Genomic DNA, 26,010 nt, shown 5'->3' with positions numbered 1-26,010 from the left:
ATTTTATTTGCGAAATCCTAATTATAATTAGATTCTCAGAGGTTCTGATTGAAGCGTTGTTTTATAACTTGTTACAGGATGTCTAGTTATCTACGACATTACGCCGATTAATTTTTTCGGAAATAACGTATATTTTTTACATTAGTTTTATGTTTTCTATGCGTGAATGTTTTAGAGAATACAGGAACATTTTGTTAATTTTTTTGCATTATAATTTCTATTTAATTTATTATGACCTATTTTTAAAATAAAACAAGCATTAAAATCTAGATAAACTTGCACAACTTTAGCCTATGACGATATGAAATCTAGTGGTGCCCCTGGTGGCATCCACAGCGGATCCCGCATTTTAGCCCCTTATGACGATGACGATATTTAGCCCCCTATAGACGATGACGATGATGATGACGAATTATGGCGACCCTGCAGGGGGGGGGGACCAAGGGGACAAAGCAAGCTCCAACCAAACACGAAACTATAAATGGTGCAGTAAAACACAAAACTAAAAAAAAATTTCTTCATAATTTGTGGGAGGGGAGATGCTTGCACTTAGAAAACGAAAAAAAGGAAGACGAACACAATTTTAAACAGCGAGATCTGAGGGGACTAGAGCTCCACGTCCACGGGATCCACGTCCACGGGCTCCACGGGCTCCACGGGCTCAACGTCCAGGAGCTCCATGTCCAGGAGCTCCACGTCCACGGGCTCCACGTCCACGGGCTCCAGGTCCACGACCTGTAAAAAAGTTAAAGAGGGGACATTAAGGGAAAATAGCTATTTTGGCTTTGACTTTGACGTGGTGCGTTAGCTGCTGGGCCTATGAAATGTTGTTAAATTTTAACAAAATTTCATAGGGCCTGCAGCCAACGCACCACGTCCTGCGGCCAACGTTCAACGTCCTACCCCTCTTGGACCGCGCCGTCCATGATTGTTCTGGATAAGTAGCTGCAATGGACAGTAATTGATTTTGGTTTGGTCCCCATCCATGGGAAGGAATCACTCCAACCTGCATAAACAGTAAAGGTTAGCTGTTGTTTTTGTTTTTTTAAAATTTTTACATATTAATACTTACATTCTCAAATACCCATGGATTGTGCACGACACTAACCCCGCCAATAACAAACACAAATAATTATTGGGTTAACCTCCTGTCTATTAAGGGTTCACTACCACATCACGCTAACAAGAAACATATCTTAAATTACCTTAGAATTGATAGGGAAGTGACATAGACACTAATATAAAGGTTTGGAATTCAAACTTCAGACGAGAGTCTTTCAGGACTTGAAAGCAATTTATATTAGAATTTCAGCAGCACAAAGGCAAGAGATAGCCCAATTATGATTACGACTATTGAAGTGTAAGTCGGTAAAAACAGTGAGGACGTGAGCCAACGAACACGAAATAATGAACTTCACGTGAAAACTGAAAAGAAAACTTTACAAAAAATATGATTAGGCGACATCCTTTCGAGCTAGTCTTCTCGCCTGTTACACTGTTTCGAGCACCATGTTGCCGAACCCAGCCATCCCCCCTTGCTAGCCCGGAAAGCTGACTGGAGGACGATGTGAGGCGGCTCGCGCGGTTTCTGGATGAAATGGACGTCCTCCGACGTCAACTTGCAAGCCGCATTGCGGCTGAGCAGTGAATGGAGGACTTCGAGCACAGCGTCGTCCAGTTTGTTCTGCAGGACTCAAACCAAATCGCCTTTTATAGCCGGACCAGCTTCCGTGATGCCGTGCACTTTGAGCTGAATGCAATCTTCTCGGCGCAACAGATGCTGCTGCGACTGGTACTGTTGGCTACGATTAAGCGACAGACTGCCCAAGCTCATCTGATCTCCTCCGACACTTTCTCTTTCGCTAAAGGAGTCACTACGCCGTTGCAGGTCGACCCGTTGCAGGTCGACGCTGTCTTCATCTAAACCACCTGGAACAAAAACAAAATTGATAATTTTTTTAAAATTTGAAACAAAATTAAAATCGGACCTCGTTCGCTAACGCGGGGCAACACTTGACGGATAGCCGTCCAGTCCCGAGCCCTCAAAGTCTTCGTCGTCGTTCTGTGGGGTCTGGGCGTCTCCCAACTGGATATGAACCTGCGATACAAGAGCGTCAACGATAATAATCGAGTGGGCAAAATGGATGTTTGAGAAGTTTCAAGTGTACCGCATTCGAGTAGGTGGTCAGTTTTCCGTCGATGAGCGAGGTGCTGCCACAGGAGGTGACGTGGGTCCTGACCGTCCAGTGAGTGGCGTTGCGCTTGCCAGCACAGCCGCGGTCGTTGAGGAAGAGTCCGATGACGCCCAAGGCTTCGGCCATGTTCCTGGGCAGAGCGGACGTCAAATAATTCGATCCGCATTGAACGCGGACCGACTGCTGCAGAGTCAACCTCGGCATAATCAGCAACTTTAGTTAAAAAAACAAATCTTCTTCTTCAACGAATCGCCGTTCTTTGGATAGATGCTGGCCTACTCCGTGTGAAAACAGCCTTCGACCGGTTGCGACTCCATTCAGCTGGCCTGGAGGACGTGACTTGGGCTGGTCGCATCGTAGTCGCAAGGCAGAGGAGGAGCGCTGGTTCGGTTGTCGACGTGGGACCGATTCAGACTAAGTCGAAGCTGGGCACCACCGGCGTCCACTTGACTGAACGTGTGAACAGTTTCGAACCGTCGCTCGACGAAGCGCAGCAGTGCTTTCCGGCCTTCCTTGGGACGGTTGATGACGCCGGCCTTCAAATCCGACAGATCCAGCACGGAATTGGGTAGTCGGTGAAATAGGACTGGTAGATATAGGACTACGTTTTAGGACTAGTTCAATTAGGACTGGTCGAAATAGGACTACTTTTTGCAACTCATTATTGCCAGTCCTATTTCTCCTTACGAGCAGTCCTATTTATATCATCCTCTAGTCCTATTTCTACCTGTCCTATTTCAACAAATAATAGATCTCGCATCCTTGTCGGATTTGCCAATAGATGATTGAAACGTAGGTCCGGCACCGTTCATATACTATTCAGCCAATTAAACTATGTTAGTAATAGTCCAGTTCGTTTTTCATTTGTAACTTGTATATTTCAAAACTGTTTTAACTTTTTTTTTATGAAAAGGTTGAATACAATCATGTTAATAAAGCCCATTTGTTAGAAATATCAATTTGATATGCAATTTAAGGTTTATTCGAAAATAAGATATTGTGTTAAAAGTTTCGAGTTTTACGGGACTGACGCGCAGCCCAAGCCGGCCAGAAGGGGGGTCGGACGGGGGGAGGATTGCACGTACCCATGGGAGAGAGGTAAGAGAAGGGGGGTTTACCTGGGCCATACCATACGGCACCATCTTTTCTCTATTGCTAAAACGTCAACGGTGATATAATGGTTAGCAATCCGTTCTATCATGCCAATGGACTGAGGATCGAGGTTCTGATTCTCAGTCAAGGCGAGATAAATAAAAATTTAATTTTGAAAATTTTAAATTACAACAGCCTCAGGTACTGTAATATCAATCGATCACAAATTGCATTATATAAATTAATATCTATGGTAATGAATAGCAAATTACCATTTGAACACTTTATTTCCTTCCTCTCAAATCAGCAATGGTGTATTGTTAATCAATTTGATTTACAGTACCTGAAGCTGTTGTAATTTAAAATTTTCAAAATTAAATTTTCATTTATCTCGTCTTGACCGAGAATCGAACTTCGATCCTCAATCCATTAGCATGATAGAACGGATTGCTAACCATTATATCACCGTTGACGTTATAGCAAAAGGGAAAAGATGGTGCCGTATGGTATGGCCCAGGTAAACCCCCCCTTCTCTTACCCCTCTCCCATGGGTACGTGCAACCCCCCCCCCCCCCGTCTGACCCCCCTTCTGGCCGGCTTGGGCTGCGCGTCATTCCCGTAAAACTCGAAACTTTTAACACAATATCTTATTTTCGAATAAACCTTAAATTGCATATCAAATTGATATTTCTAACAAATGGGCTTTATTAACATGATTGCATTCAACCTTTTCATAAAAAAAAAGTTAAAACAGTTTTGAAATATACAAGTTACAAACGAAAAACGAACTGGACTATTACTAACATAGTTTAATTGGCTGAATAGTATATGAACGGTGCCGGATCTGCGTTTCTATCGTCTTTCGGCAATCGTCTATTGGCAAATCCGACAAGGATGCGAGATCTCTTATCTGTTGAAATAGGACAGGTAGAAATAGGACTAAAGGATGATAGAAATAGGACTGCTCGTAAGGAGAAATAGGACTGGCAATATTGAGTTTCAAAATGTAGTCCTATTTCGACCAGTCCTATTTCTACTTAGTCCTAAAACGTAGTCCTATTTCTACCAGTCCTAAATCACCGCCAATCCGGAATTGCCAGTCACCTTAAATTGAATAAAAATAAAATAAATGGGTTAACTATTATCGACAGTCAAGCCGGGAATGAATGAATTTTTCCCAGCGAACAAAATTTTAAAAAATGATCAAAGAATACTTACAATAATCGCGTGTTGTTGCGAACTCGGGTCCAATCCGCTTCCCAATTCAACATTGATGCCCCTCTTCTCCTTTCTTTTTTCTTCCCTAGTTCTACTCGTTGATTATGGCGTCTTTCCCAAACCACATCACCACAGTAAAAGGTGACGAGAGACAGTGGATTGTACCGACTTTAAAAAATCGACTTTTAGTCGACTCGAAACGATTTTTTAGCTCGACCCGAATAATCGATTACGAGTCGAAAACTTCGACTTTGCAGTCGACTCTCTCGCAAAAGTCGAGTTTACAACTTTTCATCTGTCATTTCAAATTTTTTGTTATTTGGCTTAAAAACACCTTACATTCTTCATAAATATATGACAGGTAATATTATTTTAGCTAGGAAAATGGATTTTTGCTTTCGTGTTTGTGTTTAAGCATCCACTATTATTTTTATTTGGACACGTCAAGCCTTGTGTGTCAAATGGAATATTTTTTTTGAAAATGCCATTTATTCCTGATTCTAAGTCTGCTTTGTTAGATTTGTCTTGCGATAGTACTTAATTCTCGTGTTTTTATCTAGATTCCATATTACATACTACACCACACCTGGCTCGTGCTCTGTATCTAGAGTAGTCGAGTTCACCCGAAGTATTTGGAACCTCTAACTAGCCAATAGGTATATTACCCTTAATTGCTAAACTTAACCCCATCTCTTAATTCACATATCACTTTTAGGGAAATAGTCTGCACTGGATATACACAACTGCTCGAGAATTTCACTGTGATAGGCCTAAGTCACAATTTCACTGTCAACTGTGAAACGTTCTTTAATTTCTCCCAGTTCAGGTAATGATATTGAAATATGTTATGCCCAACAAAACATCCAACTATGGTCGACTTTTCTGATTCTTGCAATCTGTAGGTGTTCTCGGACTTGGAAACTCTGACCGCCAGCCATCGGTTGTCATTAGCAAAAAAAGGCAAAAGAACATCACTCGAGCGTTAACAAGAATTATTACAGTCGACATGCGCCCACCTCATATGATGAAAGGATTGGGATTTATATCTGCTATGAAAGAAATAGAGCCTAGCTATGTCGTACCTCATCCTGCGACATTCACATGTACTTATGTACCAGAAGCTTATCAAGAAGCGAACAAGTTAGAAAGTTAAATTCGATTGACTTTGTCAACAGATTTATGGACTGACAACTTCAGGAAAATTCCTTACATCACGATCGTTGCCCATTTTATATCTTCTAAGTGGAAGTGTGAACGATTTGCTTTGTTAACAAGAGCGTTTGTAAATGAACATACTGGCGAAAATATCAAACGACATCTTCAATCTGCCGTATAGGAATTCAACATCGCAAATATTGACGAGACGCGGCGTCTCGTCAATATTTGCGATGTTTGGCGTCTCAGACGATAGTTGGCGTCTGACGCCAACTATCGTTTGTGACCAAGGCTCCAATGTCCTTTTAGCTGCTAAATTGATGCGTTGGTATCAAATCAACTGTGCGGCTCACGTCTTTAATTTGATAATAGTCACTGATGGATTTAAATGAATTCCGGCCTTGATCCGAATGCTGAAGAAATGTCAAGAAATAGCATTATTTCTTCAATTCAAGTCTGCCCAAGTATCATCAGCACAAGAAGGTCTACGTTTCATTTTAGAAAATATGCCACCTGAATTTACCGATTATTGCTACTTTGAAGATCTTGATATGGACATGTCCACAAGTAGCGTAAAAAAGAAAAACGTTACTCGTTGGAACTCCAAGTGTGTCATGATTGAATCCATTCTCGCTAACCGTGCGGTAATTTGACGGTACTGTTGAAATACAACAAAATTGAACATCTGCTATCTCATGGTGAGATCTACTTTTTGAAGCGCCTTCTGAAATGTTTAATGCTTTTCCGGAAATGCACCGAAATCTTACAAGGTGACAAATACCCAACGATTTCCCTTGTTCTGCCTATGCTTGAACTTTTGTCTCAGGAAGAAGATAATGAAGAAGTTGGTGAAGAAGACCTCGATTTGGAGAGAGGAGAGCTTCTTTTGCTGAAGGCGGATTTACTCATTCTCTAAGAAAATATGAAAAGTTCAATTGAAAGAAGATTTCAACGAGCTGAAAATCCCGTTTACGTGCTAGCCACTTCGCTCGATATTCGCTGGAAAGGAACGAGCAATTTTATAACAAATCAAGATGAATTTAAGACGGCCATTGAAAACTTTGATCGAGCTTTGAAGCAAAGAATGACAACAATGAGAACTACAACAAATCAACGACCCACCTAAGTCAATCGTCAGGAGCATCCCCAGGAAAGTTTGTCGTCGGCGCAATCAGCTAGTTCTGTTTCTTTAAGAAATACGAAAAAATCGTCTAAAGTTGCCGCTTTTTTAGGTGGCCTTCTAGATTCTCGTTCGCTGCCTGTTGAAAATGACGCATTGAAAAAGAAAATTGCTTTGTACTTGTCAACTCCTTTAATTTCAAAAAATGATTTAGACTCCTTTGATTTGCTTAATTGGTGGAAATGCGCCAAGACCAATTTCCTCTTCTTTCTGTGGTGGCCCGCAGAGTTGGGGGGAGCGCGCTCTTTTCGTGAGCGCGCTCTGAGTGGCGAGCGAAATCGCTCAAACTGAAAAATGGTGAGTGAGAGCGCGAGCGAAGACCTCCTGAGTGGAAGCTCAATGACTGAAACGCCATCTAGCGGTCAATATTTAAAACTAATTGGATGACGGAATGTTTCTAAATGCATACTCTCACTCAGACGAGGCTTCAAAACTGATTTTGAACGAATGAATAAATATTTATAATTTTGTGTGATTTAAATTTCATGACGTTTTATTTTTTATTTAGTTGCCATCTATTAGGTTGGAACTACTAATAAGAAGCAGGAAGAAGAATGCAAAAAGGAACTGCCATCATCATAGAAAAAAAAATATGCCATGAAGATCAACATCCCCCATAGCACCGAGAAATCTCATAATCTCACAGCTGATGTTGGAACGGAAATAAGGTCAGAATTTGTGAGGGACACCAAGGAGGCAAAAAAAACAACCATTTGCCACATTTGGGAAGATTTTCCAGAATTTTCAGTCTACAAAGGCTGCAAGGTTCCGTAACCAGTTGTTTTGCTTATCAGTTGTTTTTCTTCAGTTGTTAAACATGTCATTCGGGCTGTAAATTGGGAGAAATAATATCTCTTTCCCAAGATTGACATGACAAAACCAAACTATAAAATCAAATTTAGTGCAGTTAAAGGTAACTATCATAAACCTATCCTTAATGTAATTGTAGTACATAACTACAAATATTAATTTCTCGCATTTTTCTTTATGAATTTAGACGGAGATTTGTTTACCCATGTTCCTGTAATTGCTGGGTCTTCAACAACATGTCCACCACAACTTCTTTTTAACGAATAAACAACGGTAAATTCTACACAGCTGTCGTCAGTGTTGCATGGATGGCAAATTCAGAGTGGTACCAAATGAATTCGCTCAAGTGTGAAAGTGTTTTTGATCAACGGCGTCCTGAAAGACGAAAGCGGGAAGATTATTCAAGTCCCTCTTGCGTTTTTCAAGTAAAAAATCAAATAAAAGAGCCGTACACTATATGTAAAGGTTTTGAGGTGATAAAAAATCTTTCTCAGTATTTGTGTTGAAGAAATTGTTTCTGGTTTTGAGAAAGTCGTATTTGAGGAGGCATAAAAGAAGTGTATTCCTGGAATACATAATTTTGGTCATTCCTTTCATTAGAAACAGGCTGGATTACGTAAGGCAAGATGAATTTTGGTTTCGGCTGAAAATATCCGTATATAAATACATATAATATAACTTACAAAAGTATATTACACCGCATTTTACCATTTCTTCCCAAACGGGCTCAACTCTCAACAGTAAAGTGGAAACAAGAAAGTCCATAGATAAACGGACATACAATATTTACGCTTATGAACAAACGCGATACTTATTACTTGTCTCTTCCCCATAAAATTATCACATTTTTATAGAGCTCAATGTAAAATATGTCATCATATATTTAAATTTTCATGAAAAAGTTAAATAAATAGCTGGCATCTGTTGTCCAGGTAAATTATTAGGTATATTTCATAGTCTTATGTGACTTTTGATCTCCAATTCAAAATGAAAATTTTTGAAAATCAATTTTATAAATCAAAATGAAATGTTGAGAAAAGGAAACTTATCCTTTGGCTGATCCCTATCTTTTAACCATTGTAAAGGAAAAGGAAATGTCACTACGAAAGTTGAGTTAATAAGTTACCCAGTATTTATTATTCTTTCTTTTGGGTTATGGTAGTCTAAACAAAGAGCTATAACGACTAAAATTTATACAGAAAAGCAGATTGAAGTAATCAGAGTTATACAATATAAATTACTGAAATAAAAACAACGAAATATTCACTGGTGTCCTTAGAAATAAATTTTTTATTGAAAAATTGGAGCTTCAGCCTATACCGCTAGTGTATACACAAACGTAAACAACCAGGAAAAATGGTGGACCCCAAAACAATTGACACGCAAAACCGTGAAGTGAATTGTGAATTTAGCGACGAACACAAGGGAAGAGAACGACAGAGAAAACGACGGAAGTTGTACTTTTAAATAAAAGGCAACGTCGCCTAAACAAAGCTCAAGGCAAATTTAAACGCTCTTCAATTTGATTAAGCATTGTTATAACTTGGCAACTTCGCCGCTTTCCTCTTAGAAAATGAATATTGCAGTTGGTCTTCAATCTTTGGTCCAGCAAGTACGCATTTGATGTCGTTTCAAATAGAGTCCAATCTAACTTCATTTCAAGCATTTTTCAAGCGATGAAATATGTACAGAATTGACCAGTATTTTATGGGATTCCGAACAATTTTATGGAAAGGTTAAAAAAATAATTAAATTGAGTTTGGGTTTATCCAAAATGAAAATGCCATGAATGAGGGAATTCCTCAATCTGTGAATTTCTATAAAGTCATTGCTCACACTTATCCGGAATTCAAAAATTCTCTTCCTGCGATAAACAAATATTTTTGTTTATTAAATCTATGCTTAAAATTTTTTAATTTACTATTTTATCTACTGGCTTGTCTTTGAGTGCGAGGACGAGCTCCCGTTTCTCTAGGATATACGTTAATCAATTCAGCTGCATCCATTCTGCCTTACATTATCAGGGCACTTCTTTCTATGCGATCGACCCTGTCTGATAGGATCTGTGCGCCTACGTTATGGGCTTCTATGTGCTCTACTAGTTTTTGTTGTATCTCTTTCCTTAGCTCCTGGACTCTGATGTCCGGATTAGGGGCTCTAAACAGCTGCGCTAGTTGAGTAGTGATTACTTTGATTGTCTCTTTTTGCTCGGCTTCTGTGGTAGCTAGGGCTGGGTTTGGACTCTCTCCTTAACACAGCCAATGTTCTCCCGAAAGTTTCTTCAGTTTCTCTGAGCTTTGAGGCGACGTCGTTTTGTATTGTCGTCCTAAGGGTTGCTACGCCTTCTTGGATAACTGGCATAGCGTCTGTCAACATTATAAGTGACTGTGATTGTTCCCTTAGGATGGTGTTTACCTCCGTTACCCGTGCGTCAGTGTTGTTGACGTGCTCTGTTAGGTCGGCAATCCTTTGATTGCACATCCTTACTTTCTCTCTCACCTTATCCATCAGCGGCTGGGTCAGGTCTGCCGTGATACCGTTTAAGTCTGGTTCTGGCAGGTCTGGAGACCCTAAGCGTTGCCCGTTCTGTTCCTGCGGTAAAGCTGTTGCACCTTCCGACTCAACCGGTGTGGTTGGTCGGTGTTGGGCATAAAACTCAAACACAAGTTTTACTGGCCAACTCTGCAGCAATCGCTGCACTGAATTGTATTCACAGCAAAAAATACAATAATTCACGAACAGTAGGACGATGGCTTCAGATGACCGAAGCCGAAAAACACACAATCAAGTTCTGCACGAGGCAGCACGAACAAACGAACAAAATTAAAGTAAACGACGACGACGAGGCTGACCATCCAATACGGCTGCTGAGGCCAGACTGGCGAAAACGAGGCGAAATTCCTTGACTTGAATTTGAACTAGAGCTGCTGCTTGACCCTGAGCTCGAGCTTGGCGGCAGCTCGGCTAGCAGCTCAGCTCTTCTTCTCTCTGACACTTCCTCTGTTTGGGCCCGGCCACGCACTGATGGAGACGGTGTGACTGGCTCCGCACCTCTCCCTCTGCCTGTCGCACCGACATTTCTCCTACTGACTACCATTTTTAACGAATGTGATAGAGTGTACACTTGTTTGGTATGCAAAACTTGTTTATTTAACCGACTGTAGACTTCTTCAGTCGGCGAGAAAGAACAAAATTAATGGGCAACGCCCAAGAAACAGAAAATCAACAACAGCAAAGGTGAAATACTCCGAGTCCAGATGTGACTGGGCGGGCAGATACAAGGAATAATGTTTGACTTCTAGGTTAACAACACAGAGTAATTTAATTTTTATTGAAAATGATACGGTCCGCGTCCGCAATCAGTTGCTTGGCTTGTGACGGGTGAATCTCGAGATCCACGTCGTCAACCTCTTTTGGCTCCGGGGTCGGTGAATTGACTGGCCCGCGTTTAGGAGAAGACAGAAGATCCGCCTCGTCCTCGCTCATGGATCCAAACAAACTTCCAGGGTGGAGATCGTCTTCCACCGGTGGGTTTCTCAGAGCTAAAGGAGTACGCGGGGCACTTGACTTGCGCACCCTTGTACTCTTTTTTGGGTTTCTTCTCTTTTTTCTCCTTTTTTATCTTAGCTCTTTTGGGAATCGTGAAGTTGAGAATGTCACAGATGACTATCTCGTCCGAGTCCTCGTCTGCCTCGACCCGTGGTGGTGGCTCAGCGGTGGAGTTTGGACGTAACGCTTTCCCTGAAGCGAGAAAGAATTAGTAATTTCCCGGTAGGAGATCTCCAAATCTATTACCTTTGGCTTTTTCCCGAGAGGGTGTGGTCTAATCTGTCTCGTTTGCCGATGATGGGGTAGCTAAGTGCTCCTCCAAACCTTGTGTGGTCTCCTGAGTGGGTGCCAGTGAGCCGTATCCTAACGGTACTGCTATAGGCGACTGTGACGCAGATGCTAAAAAAGAACAAGAGATATATAATTTACCCGATTGACGGATTTTTATTTTACCTTGGTCGTATCTCTCCACTACTGGTTGGAGATATTTTGCCATCAATTATGAACGGTGGATTTTCTGGGTCAAATCCACTCCGTGGTACCTGCGGCCGGATGGCACCTTTGTCGGGCACCCACAGAGTATCAATCACGGTCTGGGCCGGTGGCACGATCCTGCTGGTTGACCGTGTGCGAGGTCTCCGAACGTCCGGGTTAACCGGGAAATCTTCAACCACGGGCACGATGTCGTTTCCAGTATTCGCCGACAACTCTCTTGCTACGCGTTTCAACAGTGGGCTGATGCCTACTGGAGCTGAGAGTTGCTGCCTTTTGGAAGGTGGAAGATCCTTGCTAGGGTCGTTGCCTGCTGACTCCGAACCCCGCTGCACTTTGGGAGGTTGCAGATCCTTGCTATACGCTGCTTTGACCAGTTCCTGCCTGCTTGTAACCACCGGCGCCGAGGAGATCTGCCGTGCAAAACCACTTGTTCGTGGGCTCGTGGGATCTCTTTGGGCGTGGTACTTAAGTTACACTGAACTGCTTCAGCCTCGGTCCTACGGCGCTTGATCTCAAGTGCTTGGCGCTCACGCTCAAGTCTCGCCTCTTTGACCGCAAACTCGGCTTCTTGGTAGATCAAGAGCTTACGTTTGGCAGCGTGTTTTGCAACTGCCTTGTGCGAGTCCACTAAGTCCGAGTGCTCTTTTAGAGTCTCCTCACACTTTCTCAACGGTTCCTGGAGCTCCGTAGGTAAGTCCTGGGTAAGCCGGGTTTTAGCTGCAGCCGCCTCTCTGCTTGGACGCACTTGCAGAAAGTACGGGGCCGCGGGCTTGAGCAACTCAAAGAACGGGAGTTCAAATAACTTTGCAAGCAGGTCCCAGCACGCTTTGGTGTCACGGGACTCTACAAACAATTTTGACAACTCACGCACTAGTTCGATTGCTGCTGCCCACTGTGCTGCCTGATCGTCGCAGGTACAATCCGGGAGTCCCACTAATGAATGAGAAAAGAGAAAATGTATTAGTTTTCGGTCTAGTTCCGGAAACCGGTTCGAAGGACCATGTTGAATATTTCCTTGGACGGAGGAAAATTCTACCGAGATTTCTCCCGGGTGGTTCAGTGAACTAAGACCGTATGACGGTGTCCAAGCGTAACTAATACTTACTGGCGTTGGGACCCGTCCTGGAAGACCCGATACTCAAGACCCAAGGAGTAGTCTTTAGAAGAACTTACGCGTTTGATTGGTTGAATATGAGTGTTTAATAGTCGCATTAAAAACCCCTGACATTATCAACAGAATCAAAGCGGAAAATGATGAAATTAAATTTTATATCCGGTTCTTTTAACTATTTTGCAGATTCCTCCGTTAATACGGGTCTCTTTATATTTTAAATTCTGTTTTTTAAACCTTCTTACTATCTATGAGAACAAAAGCAACGTAAACAGTTTTGGAGGTAAAAATTGTTCTTTTTAAGATTATGGCGTGTACTACCACCAAGTTACTTTTCAAATTAAGAAACCGTCACAACTTCCCAACATCACAATGCCGACATAAGTAAAATCTCAATTACCAAAACCACGATGTCGTCACAAGTTCAAATTCCGACGCGCCAACTTCCGCCATTCGGCAGTATAAAAACCCCCGTGTTTTCCTCCAGCAGGGCTGACTCGATCGAGTTGAACCACACTGGCAATCCATCTTAAGTATTCAGTAGTAACTTGTGTCTTTATACTTCTTCTCTACTATCCTGTCGTTACTGAAATAGTCATCCTCAATCCGAATTCGTGTACCAATTTAATACGAGTAAAGTAAGGCCCGGAACAAACCTTACAATTGTTTAAAAGATATTTCTATTTCACTTTCAGTAGAACGGGAAAAATTCACTTGAGTCGTATACCAGGTATATACTAAACGGCCTAAGCTCCTACTAGTTAGTGTCTGCAAGCGGCCACTTGAAATAAGCATCTATTTTTTAATATGATCAACTCATTATCAAAATTTTCGAATAGTTCCTAAATCAAGCTAAAAACTACTTGTTTCTTTTTTTTTGCTTCTTTTCTTCCCTGGTTTCAAATTGCTTTTCCTACCCCAAAATAAGCAAAACGCGTAATAATACAAAATACTTTAAATACTTTTACTGTTAAAAAATTAACGAAATACCAATTCTTTAGTAGTTATTATGGCTTCAAAATGCATAGTTAACAGCTGTGACTCGTGAGTCCCAAAAAGGTTATCACAAACATTCCTATTTTACAGAACGCATTCGGACGAAAAAATAATGCAATTGTGAGTGTCTATTATCGAAAGTTATTCCGGATTGTGACCACTTATAGAAAATATTGTAAATTAAATAATGCGGTAGTAGGTGGAAAGCATTTTGGTGCTGAAAGTTTCCGTATAGCCATTCTGTGTATGAAAACCTCAAACTACTATCAATGTGGTGCCAATAATTTTGTATTTTAGGTCTTTGATGCACCACAAGAAACTGTTATTCCTCGAGTCTGAGAAGAGTTATCTGAACTATAAGGAAAAGAATTCGATTGTCATTTGTTATTATGTACAATCAATTTTACGGTAATAAACTACACATGTGTTGAATAAAAGTCCCATTCCTTAACTTAAATTATCAAATGGTGTAAAAGGTTCCTCATCGGTTTTAGAAAACAATAACCTTGTTATGATGTTGTCAGCGCGCAAGAAATAAATAATGTTGATTAAGTGGTTTGTAAAAGCCTCGACGATGACAAAAATGATATCCATGATTATTGTGATCGCGTCGGCGAAGTCAACGCGTCGAAGTTATCCGAATGTGATTGAGATTTCGATCTTGCGTTGGATTGCTCCAACTCCGACTGCCATTCGTGAAGTAGTTATAATACTGATACCGAGTGCGATTTTAGGCCCCTTAGAGTGTTGTGATACTGATTAAAACTGCGATCCCAGTTGGCAGGAGGAGAAAGATACTGATTCTAACCTCAAAAAAAAACGATTGTCTTCGCTAATCAGGAATGGTAATCCTTCCTTCGTCTAAAACACTCCCTAGCTATCTCGGCTCACCAAAAAGGGATGGTATTACAAATATCGTCAAGGAAGCAATGGGAGCAAAAATTTAAGAGCTGGGAGGTGGACTTAGGTTCCGTGAGTCTTATTTGAAGTGGAAATGAAACCAAATGACCCAGGTGGCACACAGACTATGTTTCAGACCTGTAACAGGGTTGTTTTATCGGCCTGTTTTGGGTCGGTAATGAGCGCATTTAAGTTAGCTGTTACAGCCTTGTAATACAGACTATGTAAAACATGTCTGTTACAGATATGTTTTTCAAATTATAACTGAGAAATAAATAAGCTGGTCTGGGGTTTGAACCATCGACCTCAGAATCTACATTCCAGTTCGCTATCCACTACACCATGCTTGTAATGTCAAAGATGTATAATATCATGAATACCGTTCATGTTCTAGTTAAATTGATATTTTGACTTAGGATTTCTTTCTAAAACTGCTGATTATTATTCTAAGTCGCATAGTTTAGTATTATAACAATTATTTTAGAAAAATGTAAATATATATTAGTAAATATAAATAAGCCATGTAGTTCAGGTTTGTTCCAGCTCTGTGAATCAGTTTCTTGAAATTAAGAAAATTCCAAATGTATCTCAATATAGCCCTTTGAATCTTGGAATAACTGTAGTTAACCCATAATAAAAGGAAGAAAGCTAGTATTATGCCGATTTGAGATTATGCAATGATAACTTTAAAAAATTATTTACATGGCTGTTTACAATACAAAACCAGACTTTGATCAAAGTAACCATACCTGGGGTACAGACTCAGAACAGATGATTACTGACTTATGTCTTACAAGGGAAATACAGACCCGTACCAGACCTGGAGTACAGACACAGAACATAAAAATATTGTACTTGGTAATACAGAGTAAAAACATGCATGTAACATACCTGTAATACAGAAGAAAAACAGAATGTCTTTCTACAGAGTAAAAACAGACTATAGTGACAAACATGGGAAACAGAGCTAAATCAGAAACAATTTTCTCAAGTAAAAAACAGATCCGGAACATATATGTAGTACAGTTTAAAACCAGAATTATGTATTACAGAAAGATAACAGATCTGTCCCAGATCTGTAAAACAAACTATTACCAAATCCTGTAAAACATAGGAATTCAAGACAAATTTTCTGTAAAACATAGCTGTAACAAACCTCATACGGATCTGTTTCACAAGAATGTGAAACAGATCGGTTACAGGAGTCTGTAACAGCTCTGTGTGCTACCTGGGGAGACTTACGTTAGACATTCGACAAGCTGGGGGCGATTGGTTATCAATGGCCAATTATTATCTGCGTATCTGTTTCTTCGTATTCGAGGTTTTTTTCTGGAAAAAATTACGGAACGACTGCTTATTATTCTGATTTAAACATAAAAAATTGAATTGTAAATTTGCAGCCTGGGGGAAAAAAAATTAAATAGATTACATATTTCAAATCGATAAAATGTGCACAGATATACATAAATGAACCCTTTTTAAGGGTGTACGACGTTCAGGCCCAGTCATTGAGGCCCTAGTCTTTCAGGCCCACTTTTTTTTTGGGGGGGGGGGGGCTGAATGTCGCAAAAATTGGGCATGGAATTTGGACTAGAAAGTCATTCCCCAGATAGCACACTGCCGTTCCAAAGACGTCCCAAACACGTCACTTTGAGACGTCTGAGATGTACTTGGAACATAGCAGATTCCCAAGTTTACATTCCTTGGACGTCTTTTACGTCTAGCCAATGTCCGCTTCGCCGAGATCCGATGGCGGTCCCTATCCCGTCCCATGGGATGGACTTTAGACGTACTTGGGACGGAAAAAGGAAATCAAGAAGTTATTAATAATAAATCTTTTTCTGGACTCTGAATTTCGTTCCTTTTTTCTTTACTCTTTTTTTTTATGGGTGTTTATTGTGCCGACATTTTTTCACGAACGCTTATCAGGATATCCGGACGACAAGTTTATTTGTCAGAGTATGCAATGCGGTATGTTACCGGTCACATTATAAATCAATTGGATACGAACAACAAAGTTGAACAAATATGTAACCTGAATCGGGGATCGAACCCGGATCGTCGTGGTGAGAAGCCAATACTATACAGATGATCCACGCATTCTTATTTGGAAATCTAAAGATAGAGATAATAATAAGATTTTTGAACCAAACTTTGCCGCGAAAAGACAAAGACAGTTTCTCCGAAATTTTCTAAGTGTCGAGAAGGAACCAAAATATAAAAACGGGACGCATCAGAGACTTCTACGAGAGGGAGTAAAAAATGAAGTATCCGACAAGATTAAAATGAGTAACGTGTTCAAATAAGGGCTGGCAATGGGACATCTTAGAGATTCCCCTGTGCCCACCGCACCACCCGCACGGCTTTGGCCCCGCCTTGGGACAAGAATTCCTATCTGGGTCAGGCCAAATATTATCTTTTTTATATTGGGCTGTTCTAAAAATGTTGTAAAATGTCTGCAAAAAATATTTTCCTAAATGGAGTTACTCGGCCCCTGTCACAGAGATTTATGCAAACAACATTAAATTGGCTGCCTTTATTTATAACATTATTGATTCATCAGTAAGAAACATTAATAGTTTTAGATGAGATCAAGTAAAGGATTATTAGTCAAGGAATGCTTATCAAAGTAAAAAATTGAGAAATTGTATTATTAATACTGTAAATTCAAACTTGGTTGGAAAGTCCATTGAATTATATTGTCAACATAAATTGTATCCTAGCATTGTATAACCAGGTTGTTTTGATTGCTTGCCTATTTATACTCTTCTTTCTCTTCTTTCTTATGCATTTAGACCAGTAATCACAGCAGAGAACGGTGATTTTGTAAAAGTGGGATGGATGATGGTACGGAACCACTACCGTCGGGCAGCAACAACGTAACGCGAGTCGTAAACTGCAGAATGATAAAGAATTTGGGCTAGTAAATATCAATTAAACATAAGATGTTTTATATTGTTTTAACTTTTGCTTAATAAAGAACATACCGAGGTCTATGTAGATCGTTCGCCGTTAGCTGGCAGTGAAATTTCGATTATTTTCCAATCGCGATAATATCCGGGTTGTTTCAATAACCAGAGTTTACACTGATGTATATTTTTCAGAGAAGGAGCTTTATTAGCTTTATTAATTCTTCAATAATCCTAAAATTATAATGTAATTTTCAGCTAAATGGTTAACAGGGGTCTTATATTTTATACTTTATTTCGTGTTCCTTTTAGAATTTGAATTTACAAGAGATTTCAAGTCTGAGGTATTTCTTCTTGTATTCCTTTTAATGATGCTTGGAAGTGCTGCTAACAACAACAACAAATTCATTTGCTACTTTAGTATCAATTACGGCTATGACACACCTTCCAGTATCTCTTTCCTTGGGGTATAGAAACGAGTACAAAATAATTCAATTAAAATTGGCTTTAATTAGATCCTAACAGGACCCTATTAGGTCCACCTGGTCCCGGAGCTCTTCCGATGCACATTGAACTTCCGGCAGACGTACTCGTCATCATTTCTTCACCCCATCTAGGGTACCCGTTTGCCCCATGGATCCATCCTCAGTTTTCAGTAACTGATTGACAAAAACCTTCAGTCAAGAACTGTCCAACAACCGTACAAAGTCGTCAGGCGAGTCCTACTCTTCATGCCCAAGTGTCGATCCATTACCTCCGCTTCTGCAGAGCGAGTCCAATTGCTCCAGACGGTGACCGTCAATAAAAAAACAGCAACAATCGATCCCAGACAGCAGTACAGTAAGTCCAGGGATTTGATTTGATTCGAAACACTGGGTTCCGTGGTTTTAGTTTTGGGCGGCAAAATGATTCACTTGGTGGTTCTCTATGATGAATCAAAGCCAATTTGGGATTGGATATGCCGCTCATGAATATACAACCGAACCTGGATCAGATTCTATTTCCCATTTTCTAACTTTTTTTCAGGCAATGTTAGATCGCAAGGACCTCATAACCACTAAACACAGCTATCGACAAGTGTGCCTGAATCGATAACGAGTCCAAGACCTGGTATGATTCTCAACGAACGGCACGGCAGGCGTAGCCATGCCATGCCTTCACCTCGGTCCGCTGCAGGTCTTAATTTCTTGGCTAATGGCCAGCTGGTCCAATCCCAACAACGGTGGCAGAGGCCGGTTGATAAACCGCCACCAGCTGGACCGTGGCTGCATGTCTCTCTCAGAATACTAACCTCATGTCTGCAGGGCAACCTCAACCTGGTAATTAATCTAATAGAATCATTTTATGGTGTGCAGTGTTTTCAAATAACATTTCGTGTTGTAAATGGCGTGTCTTTTTGGCCGTCAGTTGCATTCATTCGACCAGAAGTAGCACAGTGATCAGCAACCGAACAAGCAGCGGCAGCACCAGAAAAAACCTTATTTTCTGTCCGTTTTTCCGAAGATGATGGGTGGGGGGGGATAGCGGAGTTATTATTTCAATCAATATAATCATTGTTTTAGGAATAATAGTTAACGAACTCTAAAGTGTACATAGGTTGTGGCTTAACAAACGTAATCGTTGTCAAGCCAACTTGTCGCGTCATCACGCCCATTGAATTGACAGTTGCCACGTCGAAATGGCCAATCGAATTTTCAACATTGAAAATGGCGGATTAAACCTCTGTTCAACCACTGGAAACTCTTTTGATACCATTGAAAACAATAATGTCTTATCCCACTACTCTTTAAAAATATGCTTTTCCACAAAAAATTACAAAATATTTCTGAAATGGAATTGTGCACTCAAATCTTGGCTGATGATGCTAAAGGAATGAGTAATAAAGCAAAATTATTTGTTTGGTCGAATCTATGCCAACAAGCCCAATCAATTCAGTTGCTACCAGGGGGTAGTGACTGAGCGTAACACTCAGAAAACAAAACAAGTAATCAAACCCAAAATAAAGGCAGGTGATCGCATAACAAAAATTAATTGTGGTGTGCACATGTAAAAAATCAGCATACGTTTACTTCTCATTTATGTTGATGTATATCTACGTAATCCAGTTGAAAATACTGCAAGTCCAGTAATGTCATTAACTGACTATTATGTGATACTGTGTTTTAGAGAAAACTGAGTCTCAAGTCTCAAGTCAACAAGGATTCCTGGAATCTGATTTAGATATCGGAGAAAATTTTATCTTGTGCAAAATGAAACCTCACAAAAATGCAACAAAAGACTGTCTGTTGGCTTTGATACATAGGGGAAGTGGAAGATCCCAAATTTCACAAGGCTGTGTTAGAAAAACACACGAAGAACTTACGTAATTACATTTTTCTTATATTCTAGCTAAAACTTACATCCGTAATCCAGTAACGATGCTAGAGACGGTCAATCACCAGAGTCTTCAGTTACCCATACAGCCCATATAATGATTCACACGACTCCAATTTGAGCTCTGATGATGATTACACTTCGCGATGTACTCATCAAACCGACAAGAGCAGTCATCACCATCAAAATTATCTCCAACAAACAAAAGCCCTCCAGAAATCATTTCGGATAACGTCCATGTAGAAGAAGGAACCTCGGAAGGAACTACTTCTATTTTCGAAAATGTTCATATTCCTGAACCTTCCAATCCTTTTTCTGATGTTTATGTTCTCAAACCTTCTTTATACGGCAATAGTATTACCGTATAATTGAACTAGTACAGTAATGCATCATTATATTAAAAAGGCAGTTCGCTTTCGTTGATCCACACAAGAGAGACACAAAATCAACACAAGTGCCGTCAGCGTCGTTAAATTACATCAGACCACGGCTTTGCAGAATTTCTGGTAGGAATAGCCAAAAATGCATGGTTAACCTCAAACAAATTTCAACAATGAGTTTCCTTCACGAGCGTTATTTCTACTAAGCGTGTTAATGTTCTCCCAAAACCCTCCCACATAAATCAAATTTTTACTAGCTTGTTATTAACTTTGGTCAAGGCCGAGACTGTCTTCGTTCACGACGGAGTCACCAAGGCCAGAACCGTCTGGACGATCCCTGTCACTACTAAGGCACCGTCAAAGAGATCGTGGTCGCTACCAAAATCTGCTTTTTGAAAGGGACAATATTTGACAGTGAAGGAGGAGCATCTTGGAAAAATGAAGAATACATTAACTTTTAACACGATTTTCAGTTATTATCTGGGGAGGGGGTTCATCTCTTACTGCTAGATTGAGACTCTCTCAATGGGAATTGGGAGGGTCTTGAAGCCAAAGGATTAATTTTGACACTAAAGGAAGCGTTCATAAACTCAAGATACCACACATGAACGGATTCATGTCACGTAGTAAAAAAATTGTAGTGGTTGAAAGTGATCTTTTCTCTAAATCTCAAAATTCTATGAAGCAAAATGCTGCAAGTTGCAGCAGTTGCAGGTCGTATCGCACAAATGAAATTTGTATACGCATCATACAAATTACCATCTTATTATGGGCAGAATTCGTACACCAAATTGAAGAATAAGTACCCTTTAATTTTCTTTATTTTTTTCTATTGTGAGGAGTTGGAAAAATCACTCTATATTTTTTCCAAAGTTGTATCGGAATAACCTGACGTGCTCGGGGAGCAGGAAAGCAAAGTTGGTTTCCAGGTAAATTTCCATTTGAAAATGTCATCATTCAGAATTTCATTAATTTATCTCTTTTTTTTAGAATATCTGTAAAAATATATCTGCTTATTTGGGAAGCAAACGTCGTGAAAACCGACTTAAAAAAACTACTACAGAGGGTCGTCCCTCGCAACACCAAGATATTAAGGTTAATGCCGATGGCCATGGAAGAAGAACGACAGTAGCTGATGAACAATGTAATAATATACTGCCATAGGTAGTGCATGTTACTTACTTTTTTCTGGATTTTTTAGTGGATTAAGTTTCTTACGAAGAAAATGTGAACAAAATGATGGAGTTTATCTCTTTTTTTAATCTGGCAATTACGCAAGCAATAATAAAGTTATGAAAGGTTACTTTTGGTGGCCGTCGTAAACAATTCGCAGAATGTGTTCTTTTTACAGTTGTCCGGGACATTGTTAAAAGTGTGTGTCCCCTGCTTCGGTTTCAGCCATTTGTAAGTAGGCAAACAAATTGGCACTTGATTCATTTTGATTTATTTGAACAGTGTGTGCATTTCTTCAGTTAAATAAATAATTTAAAGGAATTTTGGGATGGAGGAATTGGGATGTGAAAATGATCTCATCAGATAACGGGAAGAAATCTTTACCTAAAATTGTCTTGCGCTTTACTAGAGTTGTTGTCTTTACTAATCATACAGGGTATAAGAAAAAAGAATGCAAATCTTTATTTCATTGATTGCAGAGTAGTAAGTTGTGGTGTTATCGTTTTCTATAGTGGTTCAAGGTTGCCATCTTGGACAGGCGTTTAATGCAACCACAACTACATAGCATTGGCATTTTTGGGTTCTTTCATAAAAGATATTTATAATTTTCAAATCTTTGACTGGGAATATGAAAATGATATCATTTTCATGTCATGCAAATAAGATATGTTCTATACTATACCTACCGAAAGTCTTTGGAAGCGCGAGAGAACCTTATGCAATAACAATGTTTTTGCAGTCCTCTCCGTGCTATACTTTTCAACCAACGATTGGATATCCATTTTGGTCATCCATCTTACGTAGAATCTCCGTCTTGATGTCACTAGTTTCTACGTTAACATGTCCCGTCTTTGGGATATCCATTGTGGACGTAATCTGAGGGGTCGAATTCTGAACCTCTGACTTTACTAAGTGTGAAACTTGACTTTCGGTGACTTGAGTCAAGTCCAAGTGAAGTCAAGTTTTCTTTCGGAAACCAAAATTTTTCAGCTCAAGTTTAAGTCTCATTCTGAACCAAAAAATATAGATACTCGACTCGACTTTCAATAAGTTTTTTACCCGACTTGATTTAGGGAAATACTTTATTTGAGTTGTAGGCTCTTAGCCAATGCGAAAACGACACCTGCTACCTTCGACACTGGCTACCACGACACTGGCTACCCCACACTGGCTACCCATACGGCCGACACTGGCTACCCCGACACTGGCTACCCGACACTGGCTACCCCCGATTTGCTACCCCTGGAACACGGTACTTACAGAATACTCCCCTGGCCTTGTGTGTTGTGCCCGGCTGATTATTGACTGTAACAAACAGTCTAAGACTTTTGGCATAGGTCTGCCTTTTGTGATGTATGCATCTTTCGTAAAATAGCCTATGCTTTAAATCTCTTATATAGAATAAATTTTTTTGTAGTAGCGTAGAATTTAGTTTAAAAGGGATGCCAACGGTATTAAAAACGGTTGCTCTCGTGGGATTCGAACCTGGACCATTTCAAATTATAAACAAACTATTATTCAGTTATACAAGGCGCTATGCATTACACCACAGATATTGTATTGATAGCTGTTTGTATTGTTGCACTACAGTAATTGTAACTGCACAACCAAAGGTAGATGGCGCTGGTGACTGTCCGCATTTGGATCTTTGTCCCATATTTGTATCGATGTCCTGACTTAGTAAGGTGTTCGGCCTATTCCATAGCATGAGAAACGGCAATAGCCAAAAAAGTTTCCTGAATTAGAAACAATGCCTTATATGTTACATGAAACCTAAAAATACTTATTAATACCTTGATAGGTGAAATGGAAACGATAAAACAAGTTACCAATGTGAACAGATTATGCAATAGATTGATGTGGTCTTTATTGCCAATTTTCGTGGTCTGCCCCTTTTTTTGGGACCTGGTTCTGCTAAATCTTTATTGCAGATAAAGCAAACCCAATCTATGCCAGGCAGAGGAGAAAGCTGTTGTACGTTGTCATCTTATAAAGCAACATGATTAGTCATTTTTTATTCAAGCAAATAAATATGTTTTGTTCACAAACCTGTAACTTGAGAATTTTCCTGTGCGGGATCTTGAAAAGAAACTTGTGTAGGATTGGGTAATATTTCACCATGTCCATCACTTGGAACCTATGATGGCTCTGCAAAATTGCAAATCTCGTCTTTTGATTCATAAACATCATTCTTATCTGAAGAATTGATCTTAGTCTTTTTATCCTTTGCGTCAAGCTTTCGCTTTCGGAGTAGATCCAACTATTTAACATTTCATAAGATAAAGTATTATATTTAACTGGTAAATTGGGTTAATGAAATTAAATACTTACACATTCTTTTGAAGTAAGTGGATTCATTAAATTTTCTTTGCGAAGTAATTTTGTTATAGGATTAGGTAAAGCTGGAATTGTTTGGGCCACTTTGGATGATCTATCTTGATTTTCAACAAGCGATCCTTTCCAGTATTTAAAGAGGGACGTAACCTCTCCCTTCCATATTCTTAAACTCTTGCAACAAGGACAATGGAATAGTTGATTCAACATGGGTTCTGGCGATGGTAGGCATGATATCCTGGAAAGCTCAAAACGCAATATTACAGGAATCCACGTTTTTTTTTTTGAAATAATGTTGGATTGGCTTGAACTGTTTTTTTCTGGGGTAATCTGAGACCCTATTTTACTCAATTAAATTATATGTCACCATAACTATAGTTAAATGATATAGCGTTCTACCTGGGTGAAAGTTAGCTATATCCTTCCTTATATACTAAACGGAAAAAAAGTGTGTTAATACCAGTTAAAGTGTTAGGTATTCCTGCCACGTCTGCCTGTTGCGAAAGAATTTTTAGCAAGGGTGGTAATATTGTGTCTTCTTTGCGTGCCAACATTTCACCACATAACGTGGATATGACTATCTTCATTGCCTTTAATACTCAAGGAATACCTAATTCTATTCAGACTGAAAATGGAGATTAAATAATTTTATGAGTATGACTGCCTTAGATTATTTGACTAAAATCAAATTTGAATTCACTTCCATAAGATACAAGAAGAATGCAAGAATGAATTTTATTTGTTTTTTCTAAATGAGACAACCTGATTTTGAAATATTTTAATCCCTTGTTGTGTCAATAAATCACATGTTGCATGAATGAAAACAAAGAAAAAATTCAAAAGTCGATTATTTTAGAAAGTCGACTTAAAGTCGTGACTTTTTCCCCAAAGTCGACTTGTAATCGATTATTTTTCAGAATAAAGTCGATTATACAAAAAGTTTTGATACAAGCCACTGACGAGAGAGAGAGTCTAAGTCTACTAGTCTGCTAGAGGCGGAGCCGCGAAGGCAGGACTCGTGCTTTTCACGAAATTCAGTATTTCGGAGAAGAAGTGTGGCAACACTGCATCAGAAAACGTAATATGGAAGGAGACTGACCCAGTCTCCTTCCATATTGCGGTTGCTGAAATAAACTGCGTCTACACTAGCCGTTTTTACAGACATACAGACTCGGGTTCAGCAACCGTAATACGGGAGGCGACTGACCAGTGCCTTCCATATTACGGTTGCTGAAACTGAATCTGTATGTCTGTATGTCTGTTAAAACGGCTAGTGTAGACCCAGCTTTACCCAATTTACCGAAAAAGGGGGTGTCCTGGTTGCGTGCATGCATGGTGTAAGTGTAAGGTCTAACAAAGGGTGTGTATGAATAAATTATACAAATAGCTAAGTACGTGTGCAAAAACTGGATTATTCAAAGCAAGGAATATTTAAAAAATGGCAAGCGGAGTACAATAAAGGGGGGCGGGGGAACCAAGAGGACAAAGCAAGCTCCAACCAAACACGAAACTATAAAGGGTGCAGCAAAACACCAAACTAAAAAAAATTCTTCATAATTTGGGGGGAAGGAACATGCTTGCACTTAGAAAACGAAAAAAAGGAAGACGAACCCAATTTTAAACAGCGGGATGTGAGGGGACTAGAGCTCCACGTCCACGGACTCCACGGGCTCCACGTCCAGGAGCTCCACGTCCAGGAGCTCCACGTCCATTTGCTCCACGTCAACGACCTGTAAAAAAGGTAAGAGGGGACATTAAGGAAAAATAGCTATTTTGGCTTTGACTTTGACTTGGTGCGTTGGCTGCTGGGCCCTATGAAATTTTGTTAAAATCTGGATAAGTGTAGCTGCAATGGACAGTAATTGATTCCGGTTTGGTCCCCATCCATGGGAAGGAATCACTCCAACCTGCATAAACAGTAAAGGTTAGCTGTTTTTTTTTTTTTTTTTTTAAATTTTAACCTACTAATACTTACATTCTCAATTAACCATGGATTGTGCACGACAGTGCAATTGAAGGCATATTCATGTATGTTGGCGGAATTGAATCGTTGAAGGTAGAGTCTGTGAAGAGCCGTCTGGATTTCACGATGGTTGGTCACTTGAGCCATGAAGCTGGTCGCTATGGCTGCTGCCATAAA

General features: G+C 39.9%; 2 long non-coding RNA genes across 2 annotated transcripts; one reads left to right on the top strand and one right to left on the bottom strand.

Moving 5' to 3' along the window:
- Nucleotides 1–634: 634 nt before the first annotated feature.
- On the top strand, nt 635–25,375 carry LOC124344415. The gene is made up of 2 exons (XR_006919735.1): nt 635–726; nt 25,179–25,375. It is a non-coding gene; the product is annotated as an uncharacterized LOC124344415 (long non-coding RNA).
- On the bottom strand, nt 9,332–19,716 carry LOC124344414. The gene is made up of 3 exons (XR_006919734.1): nt 19,707–19,716; nt 12,588–12,591; nt 9,332–9,678 (listed from the first exon to the last, which is right to left on the bottom strand). It is a non-coding gene; the product is annotated as an uncharacterized LOC124344414 (long non-coding RNA).
- Nucleotides 25,376–26,010: the final 635 nt, after the last annotated feature.

The sequence above is a fragment of the Daphnia pulicaria genome, chromosome 6, assembly GCF_021234035.1.
Source record: "Daphnia pulicaria isolate SC F1-1A chromosome 6, SC_F0-13Bv2, whole genome shotgun sequence".
Classification (NCBI taxonomy): domain Eukaryota; kingdom Metazoa; phylum Arthropoda; class Branchiopoda; order Diplostraca; family Daphniidae; genus Daphnia; species Daphnia pulicaria.
Note: the sequence above shows the minus strand (reverse complement) of the source record. Positions and strands in the feature narration are given on the sequence as shown.